We start from the raw sequence: 20,753 nt of genomic DNA, 5'->3' as shown, positions 1-20,753 counted from the left end.
TTACTGCTGTGAACAGACACCATGACCAAGGCAACTCTTAGGCAACATTTTTTTTTTATTAACTTGAGTATTTCTTATTTACATTTCGAGTGTTATTCCCTTTCCCGGTTTCCGGGCAAACATCCCCCTAATCCCTCCCCTCCCCTTCTTTATGGGTGTTCCCCTCCCCATCCTCCCCCCATTGCCGCCCTCCCCCCAACAATCACGTTCACTGGGGGTTCAGGACCAAGGGCTTCCCCTTCCACTGGTGATCTTACTAGGATATTCATTGCTACCTATGAGGTCAGAGTCCAGGGTCAGCCCATGTATAGTCTTTAGGTAGTGGCTTAGTCCCTGGAAGCTCTGGTTGCTTGGCATTGTTGTTCATAAGGGGTCTCGAGCCCCTTCAAGCCCTTCCAGTTCTTTCTCTGATTCCTTCAATGGGGGTCCTGTTCTCAGTTCAGTGGTTTGCTGCTGGCATTCACCTCTGTATTTGCTGTATTCTGGCTGTGTCTCTCAGGAGAGATCTACATCCGGCTCCTGTCGGCCTGCACTTCTTTGCTTCATCCATCCTGTCTAATTGGGTGGCTGTATATGTATGGGCCACATGTGAGGCAGGCTCTGAATGGGTGTTCCTTCTGTCTCTGTTTTAATCTTTGCCTCTCTATTCCCTGCTTAGGCAACATTTAATTGGGGCTGGTTTAAAGGTTCAGAGGTTCCATCCATTATCATCAAGGTGGGCACATTGCAGTGTCCCTGACCCCAGGAAGCTGAGGAAGCATCAGGAGAAAATCAGAAGGCAGAAAGTACAAGAGAGTATAATTATGGCTCCTTGCTCCCTGCTTTAGTGAACGTGTCTTTGATGCATGACTTGACCATGCCTTAGATTCTCTAGCAGCAAGAAACAACATCTTGGCAACACAGGAGACCTCACCAAACACTTGGTCTTGGACTTCTTACCCTCTAAAACTGTGGGAAAATACATTTCTTTGTAAATCATCCAGGCTCTGCTTGGCTCTAACAGTAATAATGAGGTAAGGCACACCACCTAACTGGAGCCTTGATTTGAACATCTATAGACTGTTTAAAAGTTATCTCTTTTTTCATCTGAATATATTGGAATATAGGTATCGATGGGGAAATTATGATAAAGATTCTAATTCGCTAGGTAAGCAATTAAGGGTTCACTTGTGACAGCTCCTTGAAAGGCATTTAACTTTACTGTTTCCTGTAGTTTCGCTCCCTGAACTAGGTCAAGTTGTTTTTTCCTGTTCAATTTGTAATTTGGGAGGCTTAAAAAGAAATATTTTTCACTTGTTTTACATTACTAATATCATTTAAAAGGAAGTAAAGTTGAATAACTCAGCAAGCATGAAACATAGATCACAAGGTAAAATATTTAATCTTAATTCAAAGTATTGTATCTGGTGCGATGGTTTGAATGGGAATGGCCCCCACAGGCTCACGTGTTTGAATGCTTGGTCTTTAGGAAGTGGTGTTACTTGAGAGGGTTAGTAGTTGTGTGTGGCCTTGTTGGAAGAAGTGGGTCCCTGCTTTGAAGTCAAAAGCCCATGCTAAGCCTAGTTCTCCTTCTTCCTGCTGCCTGCAGATCTGGATGGAGAACTCTCAGCTATTTCTCCAGTACCGTGTCTGCCTGAGTGCCACCAGGCTTCCCACCACCATGAGAATAGACTAAACTGTATGCAATCCCCAGTTAAGTGCTTTCTTTGATAAGAGTTGCCGTGGCTGTGGTGTCCCTTCACAAATAAAACACTGGCTGTGAGACACGTGGAAATAGGTAAAATTATACAATTCACCGAGGAGGAAATAGAATTTAGTATCACTCAAGTTACACAACAATTAGTTTATTTGTATAAAAAAAATCTAAAATAAAATATCACTCTCATTGCAAACCAAATATAATTTTCTTTCGACTTATGCTGATATCTATAGCGAGCCAATCAAGAACCAATGTTAATTTGTTAAAACCACTCCTAATATCGGCTGATATATCTACATCTATTGCATGCTTTCTTCTGGTTAACATTTACGTTTGTAACACACACACACACACGCACAGGCACACGCACACGCACACACACATATTTTAGAGAAACTACTTAGAAGTTATAGTAAAAAGTAGAAGCGCCTTTCAGATAATAAAGCTACTAAAGGCCAAGAAAAAGAAGATCCTTAGAAGCATCTTTTGTGTGCACTTTTGGCCTGACACTTTGCCTCTCCGAACTGTAGCTTTCAGAGCTGTGTTTCAAAACTGGGTTCATCTGCCCTTCCTGTAAATAATGGGGCAGGATCAGGCTGTCTTCCATGGCTGTGTCCTCAGCATTTAACCCAAGACCCTCAGTGACTGCTAGCTGAATGAATGAATCGAAACCAGAGAGGTGGCCCATGAATTTTGCTTTCTAACCTCCCCCAGATGCCTCTGGTGATCAGCTAATTCCAGAAACCTAGGCCGGTCTCAGCACTTCAAATCTGGAAGAGATGTTAGCTCTCATCTCATTCCCGGTCCTTGTCTGGCAACTAAAGGACATAAAGTCTGGGAAGTTAATAACTTGTCACATATAATCATATTTTCATACTTAGCAACACATTTTGAGATTAATGATGACAATGCGAAAATGAGACTGAAAGATAGAGATTTTAACCAAAAAAGGCAAACTGTTTCACTACTTGGCCTTAGGGACTGGGAACAGCCAGCCCCACCAGGCAAAGGGCTATGAGGGCTGGGTTCCCAGCGGTGTCTGTTCACTTCAGGTCCTGGCTCAGGACCCTGTCACAGGGAACTAAAGGACTTCCTCCTCTGAGTTCTTTCTCCTGTACTGCCTTCCATGCATTTGTGCCTAAGAGGAGAAGAAATGTCCTGAGCATCTACATTACCTCGCCTGCCATATCCCTCCTCCTCAGGGCAGCTCAAGCCAGGAAACAATCAGTGAGGCCATTTTTTCCCTCCAGAAATCTGTCAACAATTTAAAATTCACTTGCTAACATGATATTTTGTACAAATACACCAAAAATGTTTAATACCCAACCCTCTTATTTCTGCCCGCATATTAGCATGATTAGAAAATATTTGTGGCTAGATACTCATCAGAAGGCAAACATTTATTCACCTAGCTGTTATTTCCAGAACCATCTCACTCTGTTTAAATGGAATTTGCTTCAGCCCACAATAATTCTTATATCATTTCAAAGGAACTCTGAAATAACCTCTTCGTGTGACAGTGTCAGTTTAAAAGGGACTGGTCAAGCAAAATGTAGTGGCTGTTGGGAAATAACTCTCATTTTGAAAATGTCTGCTGTCTCAAAAAATATAATCATAATCATAATCATAATAACAATAATATAATAAGCAAAGTGAAGAAGTTATTGTGTGGCAATCATTACGTCACAATTGTCTGAACAAATATGATAGTTAGGCAAGTATGCATGAATATACATATATATATATGTGTGTGTGTGTGTGTGTGTGCGTGTGTGTGTGTGTGTGCGTGTGTGTGTGTGTGTGTGTGCGTGTAGTCTCTCAATTTCTGAACAATGGTTAATATTGAGGCAACAATTGGTATCTGCCTAACCAATGACCATTTACTTGTTTTACCTGAGGGAGATCTTAGAAGTCTGCTTAGGCCTCTGGGAAGGAGAAGGAGATGGCTGTGTTGATTGTGTCCCATTCCCTTTCCTCCTGCTTAGAAAGCTGTCACTTGAAAGTGTCCTGCCCAGAGCTATGTAGCTGTGCCATGACAATGAACTGTGGTCTCATGGACACACTTTGAATACAGCTGGTTTCTTGTTTGTCACTAATCCTGAATGTCATGCATACATTCAGGAGTTAGCATACAGTTGCAGTATTTACCTCTAGGGAGTGGGACCCAGAGCAGTTAGTTCTTCTTTAAGGACAGGGCTGCTCACTGTATAGCCCAAGCTGGCTGCCAACTCATGATGCTTCTGCCTGGATTACAGGCAGCCGTTAACTTTTGAGTTTTACTATCATGTTTCCTGTTTCCTTCCAAGTGAACTGTTCACGAGTATTTTTCATCTCCTAAGCACTGCAAATGTAAGATTCCTTTCCCTAGCTACATTTGTAGATGGCGATTTTTAGTATCCATTGTGATTTACAGTGATCACTCCATGTCCCTGAGTTTCATTCTGAAATAGCAATGAGCAGAAAGAGCTGGCTCTATTATCTAAGGCCATGAGTCCATAGCTATTTCTACCAGGTAGATTCATGGGCTGGGATGAGGAAGACGAACTGAAGAGCCACAGAACACGAGCCGGGAAAGTCCTCCATCTTTTACCAGGAGCCACCCTGCTAACATCAATCCACAGCTATGAACCCACGAGAAAGGCTATAAACCTCATTCAGAACATTCTAGTCTAGCATCCTAGGGATGAGTTATCCCAGGGGATCCACTATTTCTTTCTCATTTCTCCTTAAAGCTCTCCTATCTTGAGCATCTTGATTCCCCTACATGGGTTTAGGAACTGAACAGACATTGGCACCTGTCACTACAGCATGGAAAAAATAGCAACCTCAAATAACAGACGTCCTGGTCCTGATTGGCAGTGACAACTGGGAAACACACCGGGATTAGCAGCATTGTCTGAAGGACGGTCTTACTACACGACCTTCACTGAGAAGGTTCCTAAGTGGGAGAGCTATAACAGTTACTCACTGCAGCTCCAACCCAGCGCCTACCCCGTCACATACTGTCACAGATGTCTTCATTAAAGCCACCTTGTTGTTATTCCCTACTTTAGATTTACTGAAGCAAATATTCGAATAAATGGAGAGTTTCAAAAGCCAGTTATCTGGGCTGGGCTAGATGGTCCCGTGGGTAAAGATGCTATGTGGGTCTAATGATCTGAGTTCAATCCACAGAACACATAGATAGGTGGGAAGCTAGAACCAACCACACAACGTTCTCCTCTTACCTTTACACATGTGCCATGGTCTGTGTACTGGTACATGTACACCCTGGGCATACATGTACTCAATAGCTCTAAAAATATCTTTAATTGCTATCTGGTCTAGGACATCAGCCCAGTTAGAGTACTTGCATAGCATCTATGAGTCCCTAAGTTCAGTTTCCAGTACTGCGTACCCCTGACATGGTGACTCTTGTTCTTGCTTCCAGCACTCTGGAGGTAGAGGTAGGAGAATCAAAAGTTCAAGGTCACAATTAACTCAAGGTAGCACACAAGGAAGCCTGACATCAACCTGGGCCGTGTGAAACCCTAACTAACTAACTAAAAAATCCTTGTCTGAAGACAAATAAAGAAATTTTCCAATGCTTTTCCAATGCAACCCTTCTCCTATTTTTTCCATCCCACTTATGCATGAATACAATTAGGGATATGCATTGAGTAACCACAATAAGATCACTGAAAATACTTAGGTAATTGACTAGCCTCTCCACTTTAAAACACAAATATAAAAATCATGGATTTATTAGCCTTAGAAATATGTCCTTTTGTTAGTATTTAAGAAAAATATTTGTGCAAACACTTCTAAAACATCTTCTATGTCAGTATCTCTCTCATCTTCGGGGCCAGTTTTGGCCTTGTAATGAAAGGTGAATAGCACTTGTCTCTAAGGAAATTCCCTTATAAATAAGGTACCTGGAAGGTCCGAGAGCCTGGCTCAGACAGAGACCAGGAGGATAATGCTAACCTCTGACTCAGAGGCCTTCTACTGTGCTGAGCAAACCACTTTCTTGCCCACTCTTTCTTCATAAACTTAATCAAAACCTGCCTTGGTTTTCAGTAGTCGAGAGCTGATCTGAGGCAAAGACACTCCTGGGTCTATTCTTAGCACTCTCTGTTTGTTCTTACATGTATGAATGTGTGGTGTCTTAGTTAGGGTTTCCATTCTTGTGAAGAATCACATGATAAAGGCAACTCTTATAAATGACAACATTTCATTGGGGCTGACTTACAGGTTCAGAGGTTCAGTCCATTATCATCAAGGCGGGAGCATGGCAGTGTCCAGGCAGGCATCGGGCTGGAGAAGGAGCTGAGAGTTCTGCATCTTGTTCTGAAGGGACGCAGGAGAAGACTGGCTTCTAGGCAGCTAGGAGGAGGGCCTCAAAGCCTATCCCCACAGTGACACACTTCCTCCAACAGGGTCATGCCTGTTAATAGTGCTGCTTCCTGGGTCAAACGTATTTAAACCACTATGTATGGTGTGTGTTTACTTGTGTATATGTGTGTTCATATGTATTGTATATACACGTGTAGAGTTACATGCTAAGCGTGGGGGCCAGTTAGTGTCGGAAGCCTTTCTTCATTACTCTCTATCTTATTAACTGAGACAGGTTCTCCCAGGTGAACTCAGGCTCATTAATAGGGTGACCCTAGCTAACTAGTTTGCTCCAGTGGGAATCCTCCTATGCCATAAGCACCTTTAAGCACTGATCTCTACGTCCCCTAGCTCTTAGGTTTCACCCAGTCGGTTAACTGTGACTCTCGAGTCTCCTTTCTCCAGTAAGAATGCCTGCAGAGCCCCAAAGTCTAAAACAATGTTCCTTTGAGCAGACCTTTGCAGCCCTGTCAGTTGGAGGATGCGCAGACGCCTCCGTGATAGTGTCACGTGATCACATTCCAGTGCCCGTGGGTCCGTGTTAGCATCGCTAACTCAGGCCTTAGTGGAGTTTATTATCTCCTCCTTTACAGCAGAAAGTGGATTGTCCCAGTATTACCGAGAATGCGGTTTTGTACTGATAGAATAAGGACATTTCTATCACCCCACCACGCTAGTATATACACACTTCAGGATGAAGTATTTCCATAGTCGTGTTACAGACACACATTTGCTCTATGAATCTACAGTCTGTAAAATCACTACAGCACAGGGTGCAGTGAACAAGGCACCCTGCACAGGGCTTTGAAATGAGTCAAGACCGAGTTACAGCCCAGTCTCTCCTTCTTCTTGGCTAGCGACCTGGATGACTTACTGAACCTCGCTCACTGGGTCCAAGATCCCTCCCCTGAAAACCAGGGGATGCCAAACCACTAGCAGTGTGGTTTTTTTCTGAAAATGAACTGCAAGTTCTGCTCAAGTTCCCAATTCCCTTCCCTTCTCTCCAAGTAAAGGTCAGGGGAGTGTATGCCTAGCGTTACTGTTCAGCCAGATCCTTTGTTCCTCCCTCTGGAAAATCATCTTTCATAAGAAATCGCGGTTGAATATAGAATGAGACGTCTTCAACTGTGAGAGCAGCACAGGACACAATTTTCTTTAGCTGAAGATGACAGCCGCAAAGTACTCTGTGGACATTAGATGTGCAGGATGCAAACATGAATCGCTTCCAGGGTGATACGGGGGCATTGACTGGACGGCAGACAGATCCATCACGCACGCCTCCAAACAGACTACAAAGGCAGAATAATGGGTAGGATTAACTTCAAACCTTATCGGAGATATGTTCTTTAAAACCCCAGTTTTAAAACTTTCAGAAAACATTTCCAACTGTACACTCACGTAAATTATTTCTCCACTACCGTGTGATAGGCGACCATTTATTTTTTTTAAAATGGATGCAATCGGGGATTTAGCTCAGTGGTAGAGCGCTTACCTAGGAAGCGCAAGGCCCTGGGTTCGGACCCCAGCTCCGACAAAAAGAACCAAAAAAAAAAAAAAAAAAGCAATCTTTTGGGCTGGAGAGATGGCTCAGCGGTTAAGAGCACCCGACTGCTCTTCCAGAGGTCATGAGCTCAATTCCCAGCAACCACATGGTGGCTCACAACCATCTGTAAAGAGATCCGATTCTCTCTTCTGGTGTATCTGAAGACAGCTACAGTGTACTTATATATAATAAATGAATAAATCTTTAAAAAAAATAAAATGGATGCAATCATTTTAATATTTAAAAGATTTCACATTCTATAGTTTATCGGAAAAGGTAAAAAAAAAAAAAGATTTGACTTTCGTCTTTTTAAAAAAAAAATCCAGGTTTTCTTATTCAAGTTTTGTTTATTCAAGTTAGAGAATGTCATCTCAGTGAAACTGTTTGTCCCAGAGATGGATTCTGATCCTGAAGAGGTGATCTTGGGATGGGCGAGTCAATCCAGCTGCCTACATTCCTTGACTCCACTGAGGCCTCCAAACTGGGGCTGGACAGGCCTGCACACTGAGCAGTGTTTGCTCTGCTTCAGGGCAATGGTGGCAGCAGGAGCTGCTTCTCTAGGAACTTTCTGTTGCTTTTGGTTTTGGTATAAAGCCCAACTGGCCCTGAACTGACCCGCACCTCCCAAGAGCTGGAAGTGCAGGCCTACAGTTGTGGGCTGCCGCGCCTGACTGGGTTCTTCTCATTCGTGTGGTTGATTGGTTTGGTTTTGCTTTTTTGTTTTACCACATTGCCCAGCGTGGTCTAGAACTTTCTATCTCAAGTAGTACTTCCACCTCAACCTCCTAGGTAACTGAAACTGAACACCTATGCCTCGGCCCAGCTTCTAGAAACTTCCTGAGCTAGGCCCATTCTAGTTTATGCCAAAGGCAGATGTAAAGGTATCAGAGGAAACATGTAAAATGGTCTCTCCACTCAGAGTTCTGAGGTTTTTCACATTGCCTCTATTAGGGTACATCACAGTAAAGAGGCATCATGGGTTGAGGGCTGACAACGTGGTTAAGTGAGTAAAGGTGCCTGCCCCAAAACCTGGTGACCCCTGGGACCTGAAAGGTAGAAAGAAGGAAGATTCCTGCAAATTGCCCTCTGACCTCCACAGACACAGGGCCCCTCAGCAGTGCCACTTAATTAAATAAGTAAACTAATTAAAATTAAAATAAGTAAATAAAACCATGGTTTGACACTTGTTTCCAGCATGAGTACTAACAGCATTATCTACAAAAATTTGTCACACCAAGTGATTTTTTTAAATACAAAACTTTATCAGCATTTGACCTGAAAACCTTTGCTTAACATCCAAAGCTACTAACATTTTATATCTAGCATGTCACATAATTAATGGAAATAAATTTATTGACATAAAACTCAGTGGGGCTGGAGATGGCTTAGCAGTTAAGAGCACTTGCTACTCTTTTTTTTTTTTTTTTGGTTCTTTTTTTTTTCGGAGCTGGGGACCGAACCCAGGGCCTTGCACTTCCTAGGCAAGCGCTCTACCACTGAGCTAAATCCCCAACCCCAGCACTTGCTACTCTTAAGGAGGACCTGTGCTCAGGTCTCAGTTTCCACACAGCAGCTCACAACTGTTTGTAACTCCAGGGAATCTGATGTCCCTTTCTTGCCTCTTTGGACACCAGAAACTCATGTGGGGCACAGACTTATAAACACTCAGGCACACATTTGCATAAAATAAATACTGTAATAACTTAATGGTGAATCGTTCACAAATACAGCAAATATTCCCCTTAATGTGTCCGTTTTCCCTGGTGCCGTGGTATATGAATGTGTTCGTTATGTTTTTCTGATATTCTCAAACATGGTGTCCAGCTCACAGCACTCTAGGTACACGTTAGGTTTCTCCTCTGCTTTTCTAGACCTTCCTCACCTACATTCAGGCTTGAGTTCTTCTCATGGTAATACCAAATAAAATCAATCTTCTCTGATCAGGCAAAAGATAGGCACCCATCTGAAAACTAGGCAAGGCTGAGTATTTCTCTCTTGAGAGCTGGAGTCCCTTTTTGGATTGTAATGTGACTAGACATGAACCCAAGGCCCAGAAGAAGGAGAGTGACTGGAGGCAGAGCCTTGAAGGGCCATGAGGACAGCCAGTTTGCAGACTGGATGGGGATGAAGTAGAGACAATAGAAAAACACAGGCACAAGAATGTGTAGCCCCAGAGAAAGAAACACCAGTTCCTGAAGACTCTTCCATTCCCAACTCTAACTCCTCACGATCCATAAGTAAGTTTCCTTTAAGTAACCATCATAAGCTTGCTTCGATTAGATACACCTAAGACAGAAGCTGTTAAATGTTAAAAGTCCTACGTGTGTAAGGGCAGCCATAGCAAGGGAGCATTTTCGGATGACGTCTTCCTTGAAACACTTCATCCCAAGATTTGTGCTCATGCTGCTGAGTCTGCCGACATTTAAGCTCGATGTTAATTACACTATCAACTTAGATATATGCCGCCTCAGAGAAAGTCGGGCCATCATACTCTCCAATTCAATTCCTTCGTTGAAAACCGAGTTGCAAAATTTATGACTCACTTTACATGTTCCCTGTTCTCCAATGCTCCGTTTTCCTTGGTAAAGAAGAGTGACAGGCGCTGCGTGGCACTGCCTTCCCTTTGGCATCTATTAGCATTTACTGTCTTTTTAATTTTTTTTTTCATGTTGGTCTTTTGACAAACTCTGCTTGGCAAGGTCTGACAGCTTTAGCATCTCTGTCAAGTCTCAGCTAGTTTGGGGCCCAACATAAAGCTATTTCTGATGCATCCCTGATCCGTCTATCATTCCATCTACAGGGCAAGATAAAATAAGATGAAGTGAGCAGGGTGGCATACTTTCTTTTCCTTCCGCCGGAGTAAAACACCCTGACAAGAATGACACGGGGAGAAAGGGTTCATTCTGACTCAAAGTTCAAAAGCACAGTCCATCAGGTCAGTGAAGCCAAGTTGGTAGGAGCTCGAAGCAACTGTTCTTACGACATCCACAATCAGGAAGCCAAGGTCATGAATTCATGCCTCTGCTCAGCTCCCTTGCTCCTGGCCTGGAAATGGTACCACCCACCAATGGTGTGGTGTGGGGATCTTCCCACCTTAATTAGCGTAATCAAGACAATCCCCTGGGGGCACGCCCAGAAGCCTGTCTCCCAGGTAATTCTAAATGCTACTATGTAGACAACTCTCATAAGAGTTTGTTTCAAAGGCAAGAGACTTGCAGGAGGCTCATGTTCCCTCACGGTAGATTGCAGAAGGTTGTTCAGGAGACCTGCCCAGTCTGCTCTGAACTTACTAAAGTGAAAAGAATTTTTTACTGTGGGTCCAAGGATAGTGCGTTACAGAAGGTAAGGGCCATCACCATGCCTAATTCTGGGATATGAAACGCATCTTATAAACATAGAACAATCTTCCCTTCTTTATAAGTAAACAAGATAAATCATGTTTGTTTGCTTTTTGTGAGTAAAAACACCTGTGACACAAAAAGGGGCCGAGGAGTATGAAACGGAGTAGAACACTATCTTAGAGCTCCGGGAGCTGCTTTACAATGTGTTGTTCCGTGTTTCCAGCTACTTTGATGATTCCAACTAAATTCAAGTAGAATCCAGAGGACAGCGAATAAAGCCTTCCTTCTATTACCTCTCGCAATTTTTTGAAAATGGATGAGAACTACTTGGAATTTGAAATAACCATGCCTCATTTGTTTATTAGCTAACAGAGTAATGCTTTGGCTTATAAGGAGAAAACAAACATAAAACTTCGGATTATTAAATTTTGATGATTTCATTATATTTTAATGCTTATATATGTGTTTATTCATATTACTAATTTTTATAACTAAGTAGTTAATAGAATATTATTTTCCCACAATTTTGTTTTTGTCTTGAGACAGGGTCTCATTATGTTGCCCGAGTTCTATTGAATTCAAGCAGTTCTCTGACCTTAGCTTCCTCAGACATGAGAATTACACCTATGTACCATGACATCAAACTATAATAGATTCGTTTTATTTTAAAGTGTCTTTTTAATGTGTGTGTGTGAGTGTGTGTGAGTGTGTGTATGAGTGTGCGTGTGTGTCTGTGTGTGTGTGAATGTGTGTGTCTCTGTGTGTGTGAGTGTGTGTGTGAGTGTGTGTGTGTGTGAGTGTGTGTCTATGTGTATGTGTGTGTGTGTCTCTGTGTGTGTGTGTCTGTGTGTGTCTATGTGTCTCTGTGTGTGTGTGTCTGTGTGTGTATGCATCTGTGTGTGTGTCTGTGTGTGTCTGTGTGTATGCATCTGTGTGTGTCTATGTGTGTGTATCTGTGTGTGTATGTCTCTGTGTGTGTGTGAGTGTGTGTCTGAGTTTGAGTGTGTGTGTGAGTGTGTATCTGTGTGTGTGTCTCTGTGTATGTGTGTGTCTGTGTGTGTGTGAGTGTGTGTGTGAGTTTGAGTGTGTGTGTGTGTGAGTGTGTATCTGTGTGTGTGTCTCTGTGTATGTGTGTGTCTGTGTGTGTGTATGTGTGTGAGTTTGAGTGTGTGTGTGTGTGAGTGTGTATCTGTGTGTGTGTCTCTGTGTATGTGTATGTGTGTGTATGTGTGTGTGTCTGTGTGTGTGTGAGTGTGTGTGAGTGTGTATCTGTGTGTGTGTCTGTGTGTCTCTGTGTGTGTGTCTCTGTGTGTGTGTCTCTGTGTATGTGTATGTGTGTCTCTGTGTGTGTGTGTGTGAGTGTGTGTGTGTGTGTGTGTGTGTGTACGCTGGGTGTTCACAGGTTCTTGCAGAGGTCATAAGAGGTCACTGGAGCCCTGGCAGTGGAGTTGGAGGCGGTGGTTGTGAGCCATCAAACACGTGTGCTGGGAATAGAATTCCGTTGTCTGGAAGAGCATCAAGACATCTTGCTTGTTGAAGTTTTCTCCACCCTCTCAAGCCCCTACTCCTTTGGTCTGGTTCCATAACCGTGTCACCATCCAGGTTTGGGCTTTTGCTATGTATGGTAGTGCTAAGTACTGACCCCCAAGGCCTGGATGCCCCAGGGATGAGAGAACCTGCAGGTAGACTCAAGTGATGCTATGTAACACCCGCCCCAGGTTATCCCTGATTGGTGAATAAAGATGCCTACAGCCTATAGTGGGGAAGAAGAGAGGTAGGTAAGGTTTGGGTTCCCAGGCTTGTGGTCAGATGAGAGACCATGAGGAGGAGAGAGAGAAGGAAAGGGGAGGAGAAGACACCATGGGTTAGGTGAGTCATGAAAACATGGCCTTGAGGGCTGGCCAATTGGAGTTAAGAGCTGCTCAGATAGAACATGGCGAGTTATAACAGGGTGATTGAAGGGCAAGTGGATTCTTATAGCTTAGAGGGTAGATAACTGCCGGTTCTAGGGCATTAAAGGCTTATTATAAATATGAGTTGTGCGTCTTTTATCTGGGAACTGAATGATTAAAGGTGGGGGTGGGAACCCGTGGAAACCTGTGACAGATTAAATAATTATCACAACATGTCACTTATTTGTCAAATAAGAGAAAATGGCTTTATGCCTTCAAAATGTATTTTCCCTAATTGTATCAAATCCCAGAATTAAAAGAAAGATAAAAGCCCATTCCCTCATTTTTTTTAACATCAATAAAACCTTTTCCGGGACTTCGGTATACAGTCTTTCTGCTTTAGTTTGAGATATGACTCCATCCTGTTCAAATACATATCTGTTCTACAGATAGTTAACATAACCATCCTTAATGAGGTTACATGGCTCCATGGGTTGCATCATGTTCTCAGGAGTTCTTCTTAGGTAAGTAAACAGCTGAGCCCGAGAGACTATCATGACCACACCTATCACCTGCCTTCTCTGAAGGATAAAGGGTGGGGACCACCCTGTGCCTGCACAGGAGCACCCAGCGCTCCTCTTCAGCATACAGCTCACACAGCAGTTGATCTCGGGTGCAAAATGTAAAGAAAAGCATCATTACATAGGTGTAACTGCCTGGGCGTAAGCACCTTATCCTGTCTGGAGCATCTCTGAGACAACATTATAGGCATGATGTCCAGGGTCCCTCCATGGAGTCAGCACAGAAAAGCCACGTAAGCCGTGCCCAATGTGACGGTGTACTATTCATTGGATGCACTTCTCCATGAAGCCATTTTTATGGGCAGTATGGGTGTTACCTTTTTAGGTTGAAAGAGGAAAGGAGCTAGAATGCGAGCATTGGTCAAATTCTCATGCAGGAGGGAAGGTAGTTTGTGAACCAAGGACCACGTGGGACACAGAAATTAACTTTCTTAAAATAGCTTCTTCTGGGGGCTGGAGAGATGGCTCAGTGGTTAGGCCTGCTCTTCCAGAGGTCCTGAGTTCAATTCCTACCAACCACGTGGTGGTCCACAACCATCTATAATGGGATCTGATGTATCTAAGGACAACTGCAGTGTATTCATATACATAAAATAAACAAATAATTAAGAAATGGCTTCTTCCAATATGTTACTAGACTATATTTGCCCACCCTGGGTTCAGTGTTTTAGCCTTGAGGCTTATATCTGAGATTAGATGTACGTGGGAGAAAGTTTTTCTACCATGTTTGGATATCAATGTTTTTAAACAATTCCATTATTATTGTTTGTGTTCATGTGTGGAGGCCCAACGACAGCTCTGAGGAGCTGATTCTGTCTCCCACCAGATCAAGGTACAGATGTATCAAGTACATATCTAAAAAACAAAAATGAGGTGGTTAGTGTGATTTTTTTGTTGTTGTTGTTGTTCATTATTGCTTTTGGTAAGGCATCGGAGGAAAGTTCAGCTTGGAACCGAGCACTTTTATAGGCAAAAAGCAAAGGAAGTGGGAATGCTAGAAGTTTGGGGTCTGTGAGATTGAAGCGTTACTTTTATGCCTTAAAAGTTAATGGAAATAAAGGGACGGTGCAAGTCAGGGTGCTGTCCTCCCAAAGAGCTTGTGTGTCTGCCGGCCTCAAGGTGGCCTTTATACAGATGAGAGAGAGGAAGGTGTGGGTAGAAGGAAGAAATGGACGGAGGCTGAGAGACTAGGCCTAGATTCGCTGTTAGCTGTGGTTATCTGCACAAAGAAATGGCCTGGGAGCAACTAGACCCCAGGCTTATGGGGGTTTAAGGAAGCCTAGTTGCCATGGAATCCATGAATCTGGCCTGAAACCGTTGTCTGTTCCCTTTGAATTCCTTAAAGCCACAAAAGCTCAAGCCTTCAATGAGGTGCCAGTTGAAGGAGGGCGGTGAGTGAGAGAGTTTCCTCTTTCCCCTCTTTTTTGACATGACTACATTTTTATTTAAAACAAAGATCACTTGCCACTTGCCAGGGGGTGGTGGTACACAGCTTTAATCCCTGCCCTTGGCGGGCAGAGGCAGGCGCATCTCTGAGTTGAAGGCTGACTTGTTGGCTTGCTGGAGGAGAGCCAGGGCTATACAGACAAATCCTGTCTCGGGGGATGGGAGTGGGGGGCAAAATAACAAAATAACAACAACCCAAACAGAGCAAAACAAAAGACACTCCATGGCACAGGGACCCAGTTCTGTGACGTTACACTGGCTTTGTCTGGGGATTCTAGTGTTTTCTATCTCTATCCCACATCCCACTGACAACTGGCTTCTTACCATGAAAACGAACTTGGCCCAGCCCTTGTCAGCACCATATGCCAAGCCCTCTGCCCATAGAAGTGGCACTTCTGTTGGTAGGTCTGGCCTCAGCCCTCCTGTCATGCTCAAGTTTGCTATGTGGAGTATTTCAGGAGCTTCGTAGGCTAAAATGCAGAACAGGAAAAATGTGCATAGCCGACTTTACTGTGGCTTTTGGTTTTTGATTGAGGCAAACTGTATATGCAAAAGTCAAACTTGTGCCAGCTCCATAAAGGTTGATGTTTATAACAGAAGACAAAACAAAACATAGAGGTCTCAGAGGCCCACAGCTCCTCTGGGTAGATGGAGCTGGGCAGCCATCACTCACAGTGACATGGGCAGCCTGGCCATCTGAGTCATCTCCTGTCTGTCCGAAGTGAGCCTATGCTGTCCCATGGTCCGTCCTCCTCCTGAGAAGCCAGGGCTGGACATCACCCACCACTGACATCAGCCTCTTCTTCACACATTAGGCAAGCACACAGGTTTCAAGTCTCCCCAAAGGTCTCAGGTTCCATAATTGGGTTAGCAGCACAGTAAAGTCTTGGTTTCTGGGTAAATAGTGGGTTTTCCCACTTGTTCATCAGATTTACTTTAAACGTTTTGAGAAAGCTAGATGGGACCCCTATGGGAAGCCCCAGAGACATTTCCTTCAGATCTTCAGCTACAAACCCAGAAATTCCATGCTGGGGGAGTGTGGATGTTCTCACAGAGTACCAAGATGTTCAGCTAAGCACCCCGTGTCTTTCCACTCATGATGGCCATCGGGGACACTTACAGGGACCCCAGAGCAAAGGCCAAGCATGGTGCCTCCTCACAAGGCAAGGATGTGTGCCCCAACAACCAACCACCAGTCCCAGCAGGTTTCAAGCCTCTTTGTCTTTGAATACCATGGACAAAAGACAGAAGACAAAAAGCAAAAAAAATTTGTTTAAAGGACATAGTAGAGAAATGCTGCTTACTGGCTTGCTTTCCAACACTTGCTCAGCTTGCTTGCTTTCTCTCTCTCTCTTTCTTTCTTTCTTTCTTTCTTTCTTTCTTTCTTTCTTTCTTTCTTTCTCTCTTCCTTCCTTTTTTTCTTTCTTTTATGTGAGTACATTGTCACTCTCTTCAGACACACCAGAAGAAGGCATCAGATCTCATTACAGATGGTTGTGAGCCACCATGTGGTTGCTGGGAATTGAACTCAGGACCTCTGGAAGAGCAGTCAGTGCTCTTAACCGCTGAGCCATCTCCCCAGCCCAAAAAACAAAGTTTAAGACCAAGGTTCTAACCTGTGCTCAGGGGCCCTGAGGGGCAACACCCATCAATTACGGCTTCAGAGGGGTCTTTCTTGGCATCGCTGTGTTCTGATTAAGTATGTCCCCGATGGCCTGGGTGCAACCATATGGCTGTGTTAAGGCTAAGCAGGAGTGAGGACCAAGGGTAAGAAGAGCTCTCTCTGCTCACCCAGCAGGGATGAGTCTGCATTGGGGAGTCCCAGCCGCTGCTCCCAGAAGCTCTGTCCAGGAGTTTCAGTCCTCATCCTTGGGGACTTCCTGTGGTTTCTCAATGTCCCGAGCCTGTCCACTGATCCCCAACAGGCTATGGCTGTCAGGATTTGAGTCCAGGGTGCTCTTCCTGTTCTTGCCCTGATGGGTCTTTAAGAGGTTGCCAAGTCTCCACACCTTCATCTTAATGAAACTGGAAGTCCTCCTGGGCAGAGAGCCGTGACCTGTTGTAGGCGGTACATGTGGGCTTAGCCTTGCTGTGTCCTTTCCCAAAGTCGGCAGCCACCCAAAGCCCAAAGAAATGGTGCTGCCCACCCACGCCCAATCCGTTGGGCATGGTCTGCCGTCTGTAATTCAAGTACAGAAGTGGTTATAGTAGCTTGTGTGCATGTACATGGCCAGTCTGAGGCAGGGGGTGGAGAGCAGGAAACATTTGTTGTCCCCTTGGAACTGAGGCTTAACTTCTCAAGAGCAGGAGGCAAAACCACCAAAGACATAGCCATCCCTGTTCTCAAGGACAATCAGGCTGGGACCCTAGCACAGCTGGGAGACGCTCGCCAGTGGAGCTGAGCGAACAGCAGTCGGCAGCTGTGCTGATGCTCTATGGCCAGGTGGGAGCTGAAGTAGATGACGGACAGCACATCCAGAATGCTCTCCAACACACCCCGCCTCTTGGTCCATGTGGCACTCAGGGACCAGCGTGGAAAAGTCAAAGGATGAGCCCAGGAGGCATAGGCCCCTGTGAATGACAATACTCAGAAACATGCCCAGGCAAGAGACTTGGAACACCCATTTCTTGATCGTGGCTTGATCGCAGACCTGGTCTGGGCGCTGAGGGCCCAGAAACTTGTGGCCATCTTGAAACTTCATCTCCGAGAGCAGCTAGGCAACCATCAACTATCATGGATTTCCTCCAGGTTCAGCCTCGAAGCTCATGCTGGTGGGTCAGCACGTGTACCACAGAGGTCACAAGGTCCTCTGTGAACTCCTGGACATCTCTGGTCTTTGTAGGAGCCTCTGCAGCTGAGATCATTTTCATAACCTTAAGGCTCTTCTCCTCACGGCTCCCTTTCAGCAGGTGGGACAGGAAGTGCTCCCTGGAAATGCTCCTGCAACTCCCAGGTGCCCTGTTGGTCAGCTTCAGCCTCCACATGCTGTGGTATGGTCTGGTGGCCATCGCTGGGGATAGAGCCTCCTTGACAAGGCTATTTTTTTCTTTTAATTTTTTTTCCACACGGAGAGGTTTAATGAGAGGAGAGTAGGAGAGGAAAGGCACATGGTGGGAAGTGGGAAGGAGACAAGAACAGAGAAGAACAAAGAGTAAGAGGGGTAAGTAAGCATTTTATTTTATTTTTATTGGATATTTTATGTATTTACATTTCAAATGCCATCCCCTTCCCCTCCATAGACCCTCCACCCTCCTGCTCTCTTCACTGAACCCCTTCCCTGCTCCTTCACTGGGCTATAAACTCTCTCAGGGCAAACTTGATCTTGTCTCCAGCTGAAATCTTTGTACCCAGAAATGACTGTTCGTAGACTCTGTGATGAATATTTGTTGGGATAAAAGGACTAAATAATGGATTTCAGGAGGTTGAAAGTTAGATATTTGATTCTCATCAGTCTTTTCTATCACTGGGCCACCAACGGCAGATATCTATGTGTACGTGAGGAAGCTGGGATTGCTCCCTGTAAGGAGTGTCGGGAAATCTAACCAAAGGTTTGCCCTGCAGGTTAAGTGCTCAAAGCAGAACATTTGATGTCATTCTTGCTAGTGCGTTTGAAGGCTGAAATATGCATGAAACCTTGGATTTAATCTCCAATACTCAACAAACAAGAATGACCGAGACGGTGAAGTGACACGGGAATCCCATTGTTTTTTTTTTTTTTTTTTCCCCCTTTCAATGGAGAGACCTTTTGGACTTTATCTTAGAAAACCTGACCTCAGGTTGAACTCAAGTTAACTGACTGGCTGCTTCCTAGCACCCGTTTCCAGGCTACCCCTCAACAAGACCTGTGCCTAACACCGGTTTCCAGGTTACCCCCACCCCCCCAAAACCTGCGAGCAGCACCAGCTTCCAGGTTATACCCCAACAAATCTGCACCCCCAGGTTACAAGTCTGCCCCTGACACTTCACTTCCTAACAACCACCAACCAGGAGGAAAACAGAAGTTAAGTTTATGGTTTGGCTCCCAGCACCAGTCAATTATGTTAAAGGCCATAATGGTCGCCCAGTCAGATGCGTGCCAGGTTAGACACCCTCTTCTTGCCTCTACAAATGCTTGCCTGAAACTGGGCTCGGAGACTCCCATTCTCCTGCATCAGAGATAGTGGTGTGGTCCAGGGTGGAGCCTGATTAAAGAGACCCTAATGTGAGTGCATCAGAATCGGTTCCTTGATAGCATTTTTGGGGCTCTCAAATATTTCCTGGCACAACGCAATCACCGGTGCTCGTTAATTTTAACACAATGACCTGATACACCATGGAAATCCTCTATGGTGTCCTCAAACCGTGATACAAGACCCTGATGCAATAACCACTTCCTCAAGGCAGGAGCTAATGCGCACCAGGCAGTAGCCTGCCAGTCCAACCCCACGGACCTAGTTAAGCCTTGTGCCAATCAGTGTGCTGAGCACCCAGGAAGCACTTCCTGTTGGCAGAGAGGCAATTACAAAGTAATTCACCAAGAGCCGCTCTTGGAGAAGTGTAATATTACAGAAGTCCATATAATAGAAGACAAGCAAAAAATATGTAACCATGAGTCCAAAATGTATAAGTGGAGATTATTTAAGTGAAGGACGATGGAGGGTTATCTTGACCAAAAAAAAACTACCCATATCAGAGAAGCGTGCAGACGCTATCTTATTTCCTCCTGTCACTCTTTTTCCCTCTTGTGTATTTATTCTTTAGCCTGTAGGTTAACTCAAATATCCACTGTGCAGATGGAGCTCCTTCAGTAACCTGACAGGAGCCAATAATCAATGCAGGCCACCAAGGAGTAGCCAGTGGGGTCCAGAGTAGCCAGTGGGGTCCGGAAGCAAGCCTACATTACATTGACAAACATTTGACTTTTCTGCAGAAAAAAAAATATTTTGACTCTTAACATTTTTCTGGACTTTGTTAGAAGCGTCTGAAATAGATAACACCAAGCTGTTTGCCTAAAACAATGTCCCAAGCCTGAACTGGCCGGGATAATTTTCTGAGATTAAAATAGAAACTTGTTTTGCTAACGGAAACAACTTGGAAATCAAAGAACCATTATTTTTCCTTTTCTTGCAGAAAACTCCTGTTTTTACACATACTGATAAATCAGGATAGTGTAACCAAACTGGCCCAGAACTTCTCATTAACAATTTGAAGTAGCAGAAACCTCAAAAAAGACGAGGTTGGGGTGACATTTGAATGTATGGTAGCAAATACTATCGACAAACATTTCTAAGCACCTACTGTGTGCCAGGCAAATGTGGTAGGCGCTGAACAAAGATAGCTCTTCTTGGAGAGTTTATAGTAGGCAGAAAGAAGACATAGATAAACAAAGTGTGCTGTAAGAGAGAAGTCTCATACAGGGGGGCAAAGGGAAGATAAGAGTTTTAAATAGTATTCATGTTTGGCTTTTCGGGGGATTTTTGAGCCAGGAAGTGAGATTTGGTTATACAGACAATGTCTTTAATGCGTGGCCATGCCTAGAGGGTGCCAGACCAGGAGACCATAGACTGAGAAGAGAGGACAGGATAGCCAGCCATTGAGGGTATGGTTTAAGAACAGGAAGGATTTAAGTTTGAACGTATATTTTATGAAAATCGCGTATTTTCAGTCCTTTGGTATAATGCTTTTTACTCCGCAACCATAGCACAATAACTACTTCAAATGATTCCAAAGAGGTCCCCTCAAGACCAGCTACACAGGCGTTCTAAGTGGTGACTGACTCCCCTTCCCCCGGGGTGGGGCACCTGTCCTACCCACAGGGTGCACGGAGTGGAGCTGCACAGTTTTCCACATTTCTTCTTCAGAATCCAATCTGAGAGCCGACCCCCCCCCCTTTTTTT

General features: G+C 44.4%; 1 long non-coding RNA gene and 1 pseudogene across 4 annotated transcripts in view; both read right to left on the bottom strand.

Moving 5' to 3' along the window:
* LOC102548236 (uncharacterized) overlaps positions 1-20,753 on the bottom strand; it is a 76,236-nt gene that overhangs the window by 55,091 nt on the left and 392 nt on the right. For 3 of the 4 annotated variants that reach the window (XR_015676952.1, XR_015676953.1, XR_015676951.1), the window contains exon 2: positions 5,931-7,362. This is a non-coding gene — a long non-coding RNA (uncharacterized LOC102548236). Of the gene's footprint in view, positions 1-5,895; positions 7,363-20,753 lie in introns of those variants that run through there. The other variant, XR_015676950.1, reaches the window with a different exon arrangement.
* On the bottom strand, positions 16,655-20,706 carry Meak7-ps1 (MTOR associated protein, eak-7 homolog, pseudogene 1; annotated as a pseudogene).

This window comes from Rattus norvegicus, chromosome 2 (assembly GCF_021556685.1).
Source record: "Rattus norvegicus strain SHRSP/BbbUtx chromosome 2, alternate assembly SHRSP_T2T, whole genome shotgun sequence".
Taxonomy (NCBI): Eukaryota; Metazoa; Chordata; class Mammalia; order Rodentia; family Muridae; genus Rattus; species Rattus norvegicus.
The sequence above is the reverse complement of the archived record's forward strand: the minus strand, read 5'-3'. Positions and strand labels throughout refer to the sequence as shown.